Source organism: Panthera leo, chromosome E1 (genome assembly GCF_018350215.1).
Source record: "Panthera leo isolate Ple1 chromosome E1, P.leo_Ple1_pat1.1, whole genome shotgun sequence".
Classification (NCBI taxonomy): domain Eukaryota; kingdom Metazoa; phylum Chordata; class Mammalia; order Carnivora; family Felidae; genus Panthera; species Panthera leo.
Genome location: NC_056692.1, coordinates 37,199,131 through 37,210,157, shown reverse-complemented (window position 1 = coordinate 37,210,157; position 11,027 = coordinate 37,199,131).

The following is an 11,027-nucleotide window of genomic DNA, read 5'->3' as shown; positions in this document are numbered from 1 at the left end:
TCCACTCACCCTTCCCTCCTCCAGGAACCCTCTCCCTGGGGGCCCTTCTCAAAGACATCGTGAGCCGAGCTCTGCCCTCATTGTTCTCTTCAGTCTGCGTCCTGCTACCCTGTCAGATTGGGCATTTCCCAGGGCAGGCCTATCCTGGGAACTGCTCAAGGGAACATTCTGCATGACAAATAGTCCCAACAATAGCAGGGGGGCTTGTGAGTAGATTCTAGCAGTGGCCAGAGGTGGACCAGGGTCCAGTGCGAGGGCTGTTGGGTGGGAGGGAGCGGGGACCCCCAGCTCTGTGAGAGGCCCGTGGTCCACTTTTACCTGGAGGGAGTTTCCGTGCCAGACCTCTCCTTTGTGAGTTCCTTGGAGAAGAGGACCAGGACTGTGGCATCTAGACATATTTCTCGCCCACCTCAGTGAGTACTGCGTAAACGTCCCCCCCCGCCCCCCCCCCCCCCCAACACACACAAGCGCATTTGGTGCTCATTGATGTGCATTGAATTCACTTCTGTCCCAAACAGGATAGGGAATGCCGCGTGGCAGCCACAGCCTGAAGGTGGGAGACGGGCCGAGCTAGGAAAGGAGGCTCCCTCTCGGCCAGAGGGGTCCTGGACCTGGAAGAGCCAAGTGGTGAGGGTGGCGGCAGAGCAGAAGGGCCTGGCAGGGAAACCAGGTCGCGAGAGACAGCCCAGAGAGCTGTGAACACGATGTGGGAAGGAGCGAACGGTGAACTGAGAACTCCCCCCGCTTCCCCCCCTCCAGAGATGCTATTTTGGAGGGAGAGAATATATATGCAGTGCAGGGGGCAAGGCAGGGGGAGTCTGCTGGCTTCCACGAGGGTCAGCCAGACCACCTGCTGCCTCCACTCTCCTGCCAGCTGTCTCCACTGGCCCTGGAACCCGTCCCCGCCTCCAAGCACTTCCCTCCCCATCGGAAAAGTCTTCTTGCTCTCTTGAACACAAGAGAAAGAAGCAGCAGCTAGGAGATTAGCAGCTGGCCCCTTGGTACCCCTTTGAGGGTCTCCTGAGGCCTCAGACCTAGGGAGAAGCTTCTATTTCCAGTCCTTCCTTGGAAAGAAAATGTGGAGGGTACTGTGAAGCAGGGGACCAGTATAGCTCGTGGGCCTCAGCACTTCTTTCCCCCAAGCCCCTACTTAGGCATTCTGCATGGATCCCCCCCCCCCCCCACACACACACACACCGCCCAACCTCACACTTAGGGAGCGAACTTGGTGTTAAAAGAGACCAGGGCAGAAGGCGCGAGCGGACCCCTCCAGGTGCGGGAGCCAGTCTTGCCCCTTCTGGGCCAAGAAGACTGGACAGAGGTTGATGTCAAGTAGAGCCCTTGCTTGACATGAAGGGAAATTCCTGCGCCCCGGTTCAACCCCTCTGAGGGGCCTTGACTCATTTTGGGATGAAGGCTCCAATGCCCTGTGGGTTTCTGTGGTGGCTGGGGGCAGGGGGCGGACAGGGTGCACAGAGCAGGCGAGCCTGGCGAGCAGCGGAGACTTTTGTTTTCGTTTTTGGAGCCTGGCTCTTTTTCTGCCTGACAGTCCAGCCTCACCTGAAGGGGCCAGGCTGGCTGAGACGGGAGGAAGGCCCGACTTGTAGCCAGTGAGGTGCACAGTGAGGGCACAAGAGAGGGAACGTTAGGTTAGACTTTAGGAAGAACCCCGTGTGAAGACACTGAACCACGTTTCCCAGGTGAACCCAGGGATCTGGTCCCTTAGATGTTTTCCACGGTAGATGCCGCCCTCCCTCTGAGCCTGGGAGCTGGGGCTGGCATTGGGCAGTGCAGGCCAGAGGCAGGAGATGAGCCATCAGCCACTGTAGGTGGTGGGGGTCTGAAGGCTCCAGGGATGAGGGTGAGTTCAGGGGCAGAAGACATATGTCCTCAAGCCAGACTACGGGTATGGGATTTGAGTTAGAGAGCCACAGGTGAAGAAAACCTGTCTCTTCCCTCAGTCCTCCCCCACCCTGTCCTATGTCGCTTTCCTCCTTCTGACCTCAGACCAGGGAGGGACGGGAGGACGGAGAGTGGCTGTGGTGAAGGGGCACTGGCCCCATCCCCCTGCGCGCCAGAGGCCTGCAGGGGGAGGGGGTGGGGGAGCGAAACTCCCCCGGGGTAGAGGGACTGACTGGGTGGAGGTGTTCAGCAGAGGGGCAGGGGGAGGCAGAGAGCCCGTGTCGGCCCAGCCAGAGCCCCCTGCTCCAGAGGGACACCCAGCCCAGTCTTCCCGCCCGAAGGGAAGTAGGTGGATGGGGCTGATCGTGTGCCCATCGATCGTGTCCCTCCCTCTTCCTGGGACCCCGGGCCTTGTGGGTAGTGCAGGCGCTGAGCTCTCCTTCTCCCCAGACAGCAAAAGCAAACTGTGGCTGGGAGGTGACAGGGAGGATGGGGAGATGGTGTGAAGGGGATAGTTCACCCAGAAGCACGGGTGAGGGGCAGGGAAGAGGACAGTTTCCCCCTGGGGTCAAAGAGCCCCTTGCCTGCCTTGGCATCCCACTCCCTGCAGGCGGGGACTGGAAGGGGCAGAGGGCCGAGTGGGACTTGGCAGAGGGGTTCTCAGCCACCACCCACCCTGAGTCCTCAGAACTCTGGGATTTATGTGTCTCTGGTCTCGGGCACTGTCCGAATCCCCTGCAGTGAGCACGTGTGGGTCTCCTCCCCAGCAGCCAGCAGACAGCCTGTCACGCTTAGCTCCAGGTGCACAAAGGACATGACCGTCCCAGTTACACACACACACACACACACACACACACACACACCCTTCCTCACTTCCCAGGCCCCCAGCGACACCCACCCGCAGAGACGCACTTCTCCCAACACACATGGCATACACACACAGAATCTCACACAACCGGGAACACAGTGCCACACGGGTATGTCCCGGGTGCCACAGGGACACAGTCACACACTGCCTCGCATTCACATATGACCTACGTGGCCCCTGGGAATGGTGCGCGCCAGCACACGCGTGAGGTCCAACACGCACGCTCCTGGTTTCCAAGCTGACCCCATTACCCCGTGGTGTGCTGGTCTGTGTTTAACAACCGGCTCTCCAGTCCAAGCTGCCGTTGTGCCGGCCCTGAGCCCTGGGGAGAGGTGAACATAATCTGCTCTTTCAAGCTGGCTTGGGCCAGAGCCAGCACAGGCCCACCACCCTGTTATCCTTCATAGAAATCACATGATAAAGCTTAACCACAAATGGGCAGCCCCCAGGAGGCCTGCACCTGAGCTGCACTGACTCACCCTGGGGCAGATGCTTTCCCCATGGGGGTGCCTCCTTTCCCTCCCTTCTCCCACCCCCTCCACTCCTGTCCACATTCCACTTCCTGTCCCCTCACTTGTCCTCTTTCTCTGTCACCCCGGGGCTGTGGGCTGTGTTTGGCACTCAGGCACACAACTTTCACCTTTGCTCCCCCCTCTCCCTCCCGTGGCAGTGGCCACCAGATGTGGAGGGGGACAGGCCCATAGCTAATTCAGGCAGGCTTCCAGGAGGAGGACAAGGAGATGCCCTGTGTTTCCAGAAAAACACAAACCTCTCTGCCTCCTTGCGCCTGGCCTGCCCCCCTTTGACTTATTCTTCTCCCTTGTCATCAGGACAAAGGGTCTGATCGACACACCCACACCTACACCACCACCTGCCCAACTGCGGGCCTATGACGGTGGGGAGAGCCTCTCCTCCGAGAGTGTTCTGAGAGTGAGGACCTCCGCATCTAACCGTGCTCTGGGAACATTGAATCACTCCTCAGAGCTTCCGTTTCTCAATTTGAGAAGGAAAAAAAAAAAAAAAAAAAAAAGGAAGGGTCTGGACCAGGTGGTTTTAATTTCCTTCTTGGCTCTGACATTTTGGCATTCTGTATTTCTGACAGTCTTCTAAAATCCGTTCTGTGGGAAGTATCCCTTATTGCTAATCCTGATCTTTTCCCAGCTCATGAGGGAAGAGAAGAGGTGTGGTTCGGGACCGGGGGACAGTGGGTACCACAGCCGAAGGAGCTGGAGACTGGGCCTGGGTGTCTGTAGGTTTGGGTTTGGGGCCAGGCAAGCCATGTACATTTGGGGAAGCTTCCAGCAGGCTCTGCTGCCTTTGCTATAGCTCCTAAATTATTCCTGAGGAAGAGGAATATATAAGAGGAAATGGGGTGAGGAAATGGTGTGGGAGGGGGAAGGGAGGAGGAAGGGAGGGAGGGAGGGAAGAAAAAAAGGGAAGGGAAGGGAAGGGAAGGAAAGGGAAGGGAAGGGAATGGAGAAAAAAGATGAAATGAAACAAAATGAAAAGGGAAGAGGAAAAAAAAAAAAGTGTTCACCCTGGATCCAGGGAAGCAGCCAACCTAACCAGTAAAGTTGCCAGGTGGGCATGAAGGTGACAGGAGAGAGAGGTGTTCCTGGTGGTTGATGAAGGCTTCCATGTGCATCTGTGAAGTGGGGGCAGTACCAGGCCCTCCTGAGCTGGGCTGTCAGTGCCCTGGGCAGGGGCAGGGGCAGGGGTCCAGGAGGCACCCCCTCCCTGTGCCCGGGGCCTCCTGCCCCTGCAGTGCTGCTCCTCTGAAAACAACTCAAACCACAAAATTGGCTTGCGGTTGGGTGAATATCAGTCACTGCTATTCAGCTTGGCTTCCTAGGATGACTAAAGGGGTTGGAAGCCCACCTTAATAGCCCCCCAAATCTTCAGAGGAGTCAGAGGCAGAGATGGAAATGTGGTTTGTGTTGGAAACTTTTGCTGGGATCCGAGCTTCCGCATGGCAGGGCTGTAGGCACTGTGTCCCAGCATATCTGTGGGCCCTGGGGTTTGCAGGGGGGGGGGGGTCACCAAGGTAGGAGGTAACATTATTAATTCCTGGGCTGCTTCATCCAACTGCTTGGAGCAGGGAGGGGCTGAGGATGAGGACACTCAGGGCCCCTAAAAGTGTCCTCTCAATCTTCGTCTTCCAGCTCCAATTCTCAAGGGAGCCAGGAGCCAAGCTGCTGCTGAGGGCAGGACAGAGCACAGTGGTCCTCTGGGCAGGGCCTGGGTATCAGCCTGGCGGCCCAGGTGGTGCCTGGGCCTGGGACCAGAGTGCTCAGTTGGAATTTCCCCTCCCTGCCCCCACCCCCAGGTGGCCATGTGACCTGGAAACAGTCCCCTCTGCTCTCTGGGCCAAGTTCTGCTGAGGGTCTTTCAGGCAGGGTGGTAGAGATGGGAGAGGCCAGGCTGAGAAGGGAAACGCCCAGCCCCGGGCCCGCAGTCAGTGTCATGTAGACAGATAGTTCTGGAGTTGGACAGGGTCTGACCTCTCCATCCTTCCCAGAGTCAGGGAGAGAGAACCCAGGTGATCCTGGGTTCCAGGTGGAGGTAGGGCAGGTAAGAGCTGGATATTAATTTTTGTAATGTTTTTTTATTTTTGAGAGAGACAGAGAGAGAGAGAGAGAGAGAGAGAGCAAGCAGGGGAGGGGCAGAGGGGGAGGAAGACAGAAACTGAAGCAGGCTCCAGGCTCTGAGCTGTCAGCACAGAGGCTTGAACTCACAGCCGTGAGATCATGACCAGAGCCAAAGTCTGATGCTTAACCGACTGAGCCACCCAGGCGCTCCTGCCTTTGGCTATTAAAACTCTTGGCCCCCTTTCCTCCCTCCTCCTTTCTGTGCATCCACAAGGGAGGAAGTGGCATCCCTTCATCTCAATGTTATGCAAAGTGAGGTTAAAGCATCCTTTAGAAAGTTTTGCTATTTTTATTGATCTGTAACATCCCAAAGGAAGAAGTGCACTTGCCATGCAAATACAAGACAAGTATCCAGACCCCTCCCCCCAACCCCATGCCACCCTCAGCCTCACCTATGGAGGAAGGGTGAGATGGAGTATCCCAGCTGCCTGGTCCTCCCGATTCCGGATTCCGGTTCCTGGCTTAGAAAAGGAGCCAAGTAACCGGAGGCAGGCGGGTGGGTCCTACCCCTGCTCTTTTTTCTTTCTTTGGTGACTTTCTCATTAAGACTTGATTTCTTCTTCTTGAGATGAAAGGCTTGGATCCTTTCAGTGCTGACCCTTTGCACTTCTGTGATGCCAGTGAAGAAAGAGAAAGGGCAATTGTACCTGTACCCTTGACCCTTCTGCCCTCACCCCATCACCTGGGTCCTCGTAGCCCCCAGTGCCCAGCCCCGTCCCCGTCCTGGCCCTCACTCTCTTTCTGACTGGCCATTGTCTCAGTCTCTCTCTGTCTCCTGCTTTCACTCTGCCTCCCCATCTCTCTCTTTCTGTTTCAGTGCCTGCATTCCCCTCGCCTGCCCTAGGCTGGGGGTGGGCACACGTGAGTTCTAGATTGCTGACTCAGGCCATTCTAACCACACTCTCCCCAGGATTCGCTTTCCCCAAACTCCCCTGTCCTCACCTAGGGTCTGGGAACCGGGTCATCACGACCCCGGTTCTTGTCCCTTTGAGCCTTTATGCAGGTGGGAAGGTGGAGGGTCTGCACAGCCTGTCTGGGAACAGACCCCCCCCCCCCCCACTGGCTGAGGGCTGGGGGGTCCCCTGGTGGGCGGAAGACAAGTCAGTTTTCTGAAATGGGAAGTGCCTACCTCCTCACCTATTCCTGAATCCCCCAACTTCTGGGGAGGTCCAAGGGGGGGGGGGCTTCTTCTCACTTTAGGAGGGGGAGGGGATTTGTTTCCTGACCTAGGCTACCGAGGACGTGTGATTCTGGGAGGGATGCAGAGTGCATGTGGACAAGAAACATAGGAAGGACATGCACGGAAAAAATGTGTGTCACGCATAGACACGCCAGAAGCATGACATGTGTCCTCCTCCACCCCATCCTCACCCTTGGAGGTTAGCGCGGAGCCAACCCCCAGAAACAGCCATAGACGTGTGTTGAGTGTGTGAACACACACACACACACACATACACACGCGCGCAAACGCTCTGTGCTCTGGAGCACACATCCTGAGCTAGAGGAGCGGACCGGGGAGCCGGGCTGAGTGGGGGAGGGGCAGGGCAGGGAGGGCAGGCTAGCTCCACCCCCCACCCCATGCCCCATGCCCGCTGTCCGCCTCCCCGCCTCCCCATCTCCCCATAGCTGGCAAGGTCTCTGCCCCCTTGACTTTTCCCAGCTTCGAGGAAATACCTCCCTTTAGGGGAAAGCGAGATCGTGAGGGGAAGCAGGGGAAGCACTGACTCGGGCAGAGGCATGAGCCTGATTTTCCAGTCTGGGGCGGGGCGGAGGGATATGGCACTGGGGACGCCCAGGCGGTGGGTCCTGACTCAGAGCCAGAACCACAGAGCTCCTCTGCTATATTGTCGTCGGGGAACAAGAAGCCACCAGGTTTATAAGAAACTGCGATTCATCTCTGTCCCCTTCCACCCCTCTGCAAGGGACCAAGGTTAGACTCGAAGAAGAGTGTAGGCAAGGAAGAGACTCTGCCTCAGATTATCTTTTGGGAAATCTTCCCTGGGCTTGTTAAAGAAGGATGGTGGCAGGTTCAGGGCGGTTTAGCTCTTGAGAAGAGCTGGGGCCAGAGGATGGGACCCTCGATTTCCCCAAATAAGTTGTCAGAGAAAGCCCGCTCCCCACTCTCAGCCTAGAACAGGAGTTCTTTTTTTTTTTTTTTTAATTTTTTTTTTTTTTAATGTTTAGGTATTTTTGAGAGATAGAGAGACAGAGCATGAGTGGGGAGGGGCAGAGAAGAGAGGAAGACACAGAATCCGAAGCAGGCTCCAGGCTCTGAGCTGGCAGCACAGAGCCCGACACAGGGCTCGAACCCACGGACAGCGAGATCATGACCTGAGCCGAAGTCGGATGCCCAACTGACTGAGCCACCCAGGCGCCCCCCTTTTTTTTTTTTTAATGTTTTTATTTTAGAGAGAGAGGAACAGAGTGCAAGCAGGGGAGGGGCAGAGAGACAGGGAGACACAGAGTCCAAAGCAGGCTCCAGGCTCTGAGCTGTCAGCACAGAGCCGGAGGAGGGGCTCGAACCCAGGAACTGTGAGATCATGACCTGAGCCAAAGTCAGAAGCTCAACTGACTGAGCCACCCGGGCTCCCCAGAACAGGAGTTGTTAAGTCACACTCACTGTCTTCAGAGCTACTGCCGAGGCTGTGGCGGAGCTCTCTAGAACCATAGACAGTCGGGGTGACATAGGAGGAGCGGGGGCAGCTCCAGCTGGCTCTGCTGCCCCCTCTCAGCCACTGGCTCACAGGTCCCAAGGTGAGAGCAGGAGGGAGAGTGAGTGCGGGTTCTGTTAGCAGAAGGGCAGAGCTGAAGGTGTGACGAACTTCGGAGCCGGCAGAGAGCGGGAGACAGCACTGCCTGGCAGGGAGCGTGCGCAGTGGCGTCCTCCCGTCATTTCTAAGAGCTGCCCAGGTCCCCTCCCAACTCAGACAGAAACACCTAACAGCTTGGATGTCTGGCAGTGGGCCCGGTTGCCAGGGGCAGGGAGTTCAGAGAAGTGAAGCATGCCCCTGCTCCCCAATCCTGCACCTGGAAACCAGGACTCCTGGATTCTTCCTGTCTGGACCCGTTTTCCGTTTTCCTCCACTGCTGCCAGGCCCAACCCGGCCTTGGCTGGGCATCTGAGCCGGTCCCTGCCCCTTTCAGTTCCTAAGTCTTGCTTCCCACCCCTTCTGAACATAAGTGGGATGGGATTTGCTGAGGAATGGGGTTCATTTCTGCAGGGTCATCGGACAGAAAAGGACACAAGGACTGACTTCCCAAAGTACAGGGGAACGCCCACCAGGTGACTGGGGAAGCCTTAGGGTCTCGCCCTTCTCCAGAGAAAGGGAAAGGACTCTGAGCCACAAGTGGGCTGGGTAGGATACCTTGGGAGAACAGAAGGATAAGGAATCAAAACAACGGAGAGCCTGGGGGGAAATTAAGCATCGGTTTTCCTCATCTGTAAAATGGGCAGAACTACAGTATCCTCTTTGCAGAGGCGGTCGGGTCACTAGCTGGGTGACCTTGACAAGGTACTTAATTTCTCTCTACTTCAGTTTCCTTCTCTGCAGAACAAGGACAATGATCCCTGCCCAGCTGACCTCATAGCATTGTGCCGGCTAAAGAAATCAAAGGCATGAATTGCTTGGGGTGTCCCCTTGTCTCATCCTCCCTGCCCCAAGCAGCAGTGTGGAGAGTGGGATAATCAGGAAGGACTCAGGTTTTTCCACTTTCCAAACTCACTGGAAGTCCAGGGATGGGACAAGGTATAAGCTGGACTCAGCACAATGTCTTGGGTAGCGGGAGCCTGGGAACCCTGGTACACAGCTCATTCCTGGGGCCCTGAGCCTTGGGTGGTGGCCTTAGGTCAGTGTGTGTGTGTGTGTGTGTGTGTGTGTGTGTGTGAGAGAGAGAGAGAGAGAGAGAGAGAGACAGACAGACAGACAGACAGAGAGAGAGAGGGAGAGGTGAAAACAGTGGACCCAGTATCTCGATTCACAGCCTCTTGTCCAGTTACTAAGAACTTGCCTGACCATAGCCAACCCTCCCCAACCCACAGAACACGTCAGGCTCTGGTCCAGTGATTGGAAAGAAATGGAAGCAGGCATGGGAGGGGGGCAGTGATGGGCGGCCACACCAGCTTCGTGCCCCCTGTGGCTGGAGATGCGGGCCCAGGGGCTGTCTCAGGGCCCCGCACAGAGTGCCAGCTGCCCATGGCCGTAGTGGAAGAAGGTTGGCAGGACGCCTTGTGACACTTTCTGGGTAACTGAGGGGGGTGGGCAGCAGACGACAGGCTCCCGGGGAAATCTCAGACTTGCGTGTCACAGCGGATCTTTGTCTGGGGTGGTAAGTGGGGTTAAACTCAAGGTCAGACCCAGCCAAATCCATTTTCATGCCAACATGGCCTCGGGTGTCCTCCGTTGCCGTGGGAGGGACCCAGGTGTCCACTGAGCTGAGGATGGGACTGCTGATGCCTGATTTGTCCCTCCGCTCGGACACCGGTTCCTGGCCGGCTTCCGCCTGTGCCCGGGGTTTCCGAGGAACAGAGCAGGGCACGGGGAGCCACCATTCCACTCCCACAGTGCAGGGCTACTGCATAGGTTGGAGGGATCTCAGAAAAGGAAATGGGACTGAGCTGCAATCCGAGGGGCTGTGGGAAGACAACCGAAAGAACTTCCCAACCGTAAGCAGGTGGAGTGGGAGGTGGCTCTAAGCTGCTTCCATGGAATGAACACACTTCAGTGGTGTCTCCGAGTTCTCTCTGATACAGGCAGTCACCGATCTTCCATCTATTAAGTGCTTGGAGATCATCAACCTGTCCCGGGCTCCCGGGTCCCCTACCTCACTCCTCCTTGCCCTTTCTTTGTCTTGTGCCTTTCCTGGGACACTGTTACGCTTCATGGCAGGAGTTGGGAAAGAGGAAAAGGACGGAAAGAGGGAAATGGAAGCTCTGAGAACAGGCTGGAGGGCCAAGTGGACCCCAAGCAGGATGCAGGGGTAGGTGAATTTGTTCAGCCGGGCAAGAGACGTGGGATAAGTCAGCAGGCTGCCTTTGTGCAGGAGGGCTTGAGGCCAGAAGGTAAGGACAGCTTCCCGAGGGGACCACAGTCTCGGTTTCTAGAATAGAATGTGTATATATGTCGTGGGCGGGGTGGGGTGGACAGAGGCTGCATCTTCCTGCCTTCGAGGAAGAAGATGGTGCAACAGGAAGGCCAGGAAGGCCAGAAGGTAGACTGCAGGTAGGGTCCCAAAGTGTCCCCATGACACAGCGCTGAGGGAGACAGAGGGCCAGCTGCTGGGCCCGAAGCCTTCTTGTCCTCACTCCTAGCTCACCCGCCCCTGCAAATGTTCCCCAGCTCCCCCACCCCATTTTGGCCCAAAGCCCCCCGGGGGAAGCTACATGGCGTTCTCACCGCGGACCCAGTGCCGGCTGCAGCTTCTTCCCTCTGACCTATTTTTTAATCATCTGATGGGATTTCACCCCACCCCACCCCCAACCCAAAGCCCTGGCCCCCTGGGCCCGTCAGCTCCACGGCGTGTCAAAACTGCCCCTGTCACTTTGCGTTGGTTTCTCAGTCCAGCCGGCCCCTCCCCCAGGGCTTGAGAGCGATGGCTAATTACCCAGCTGC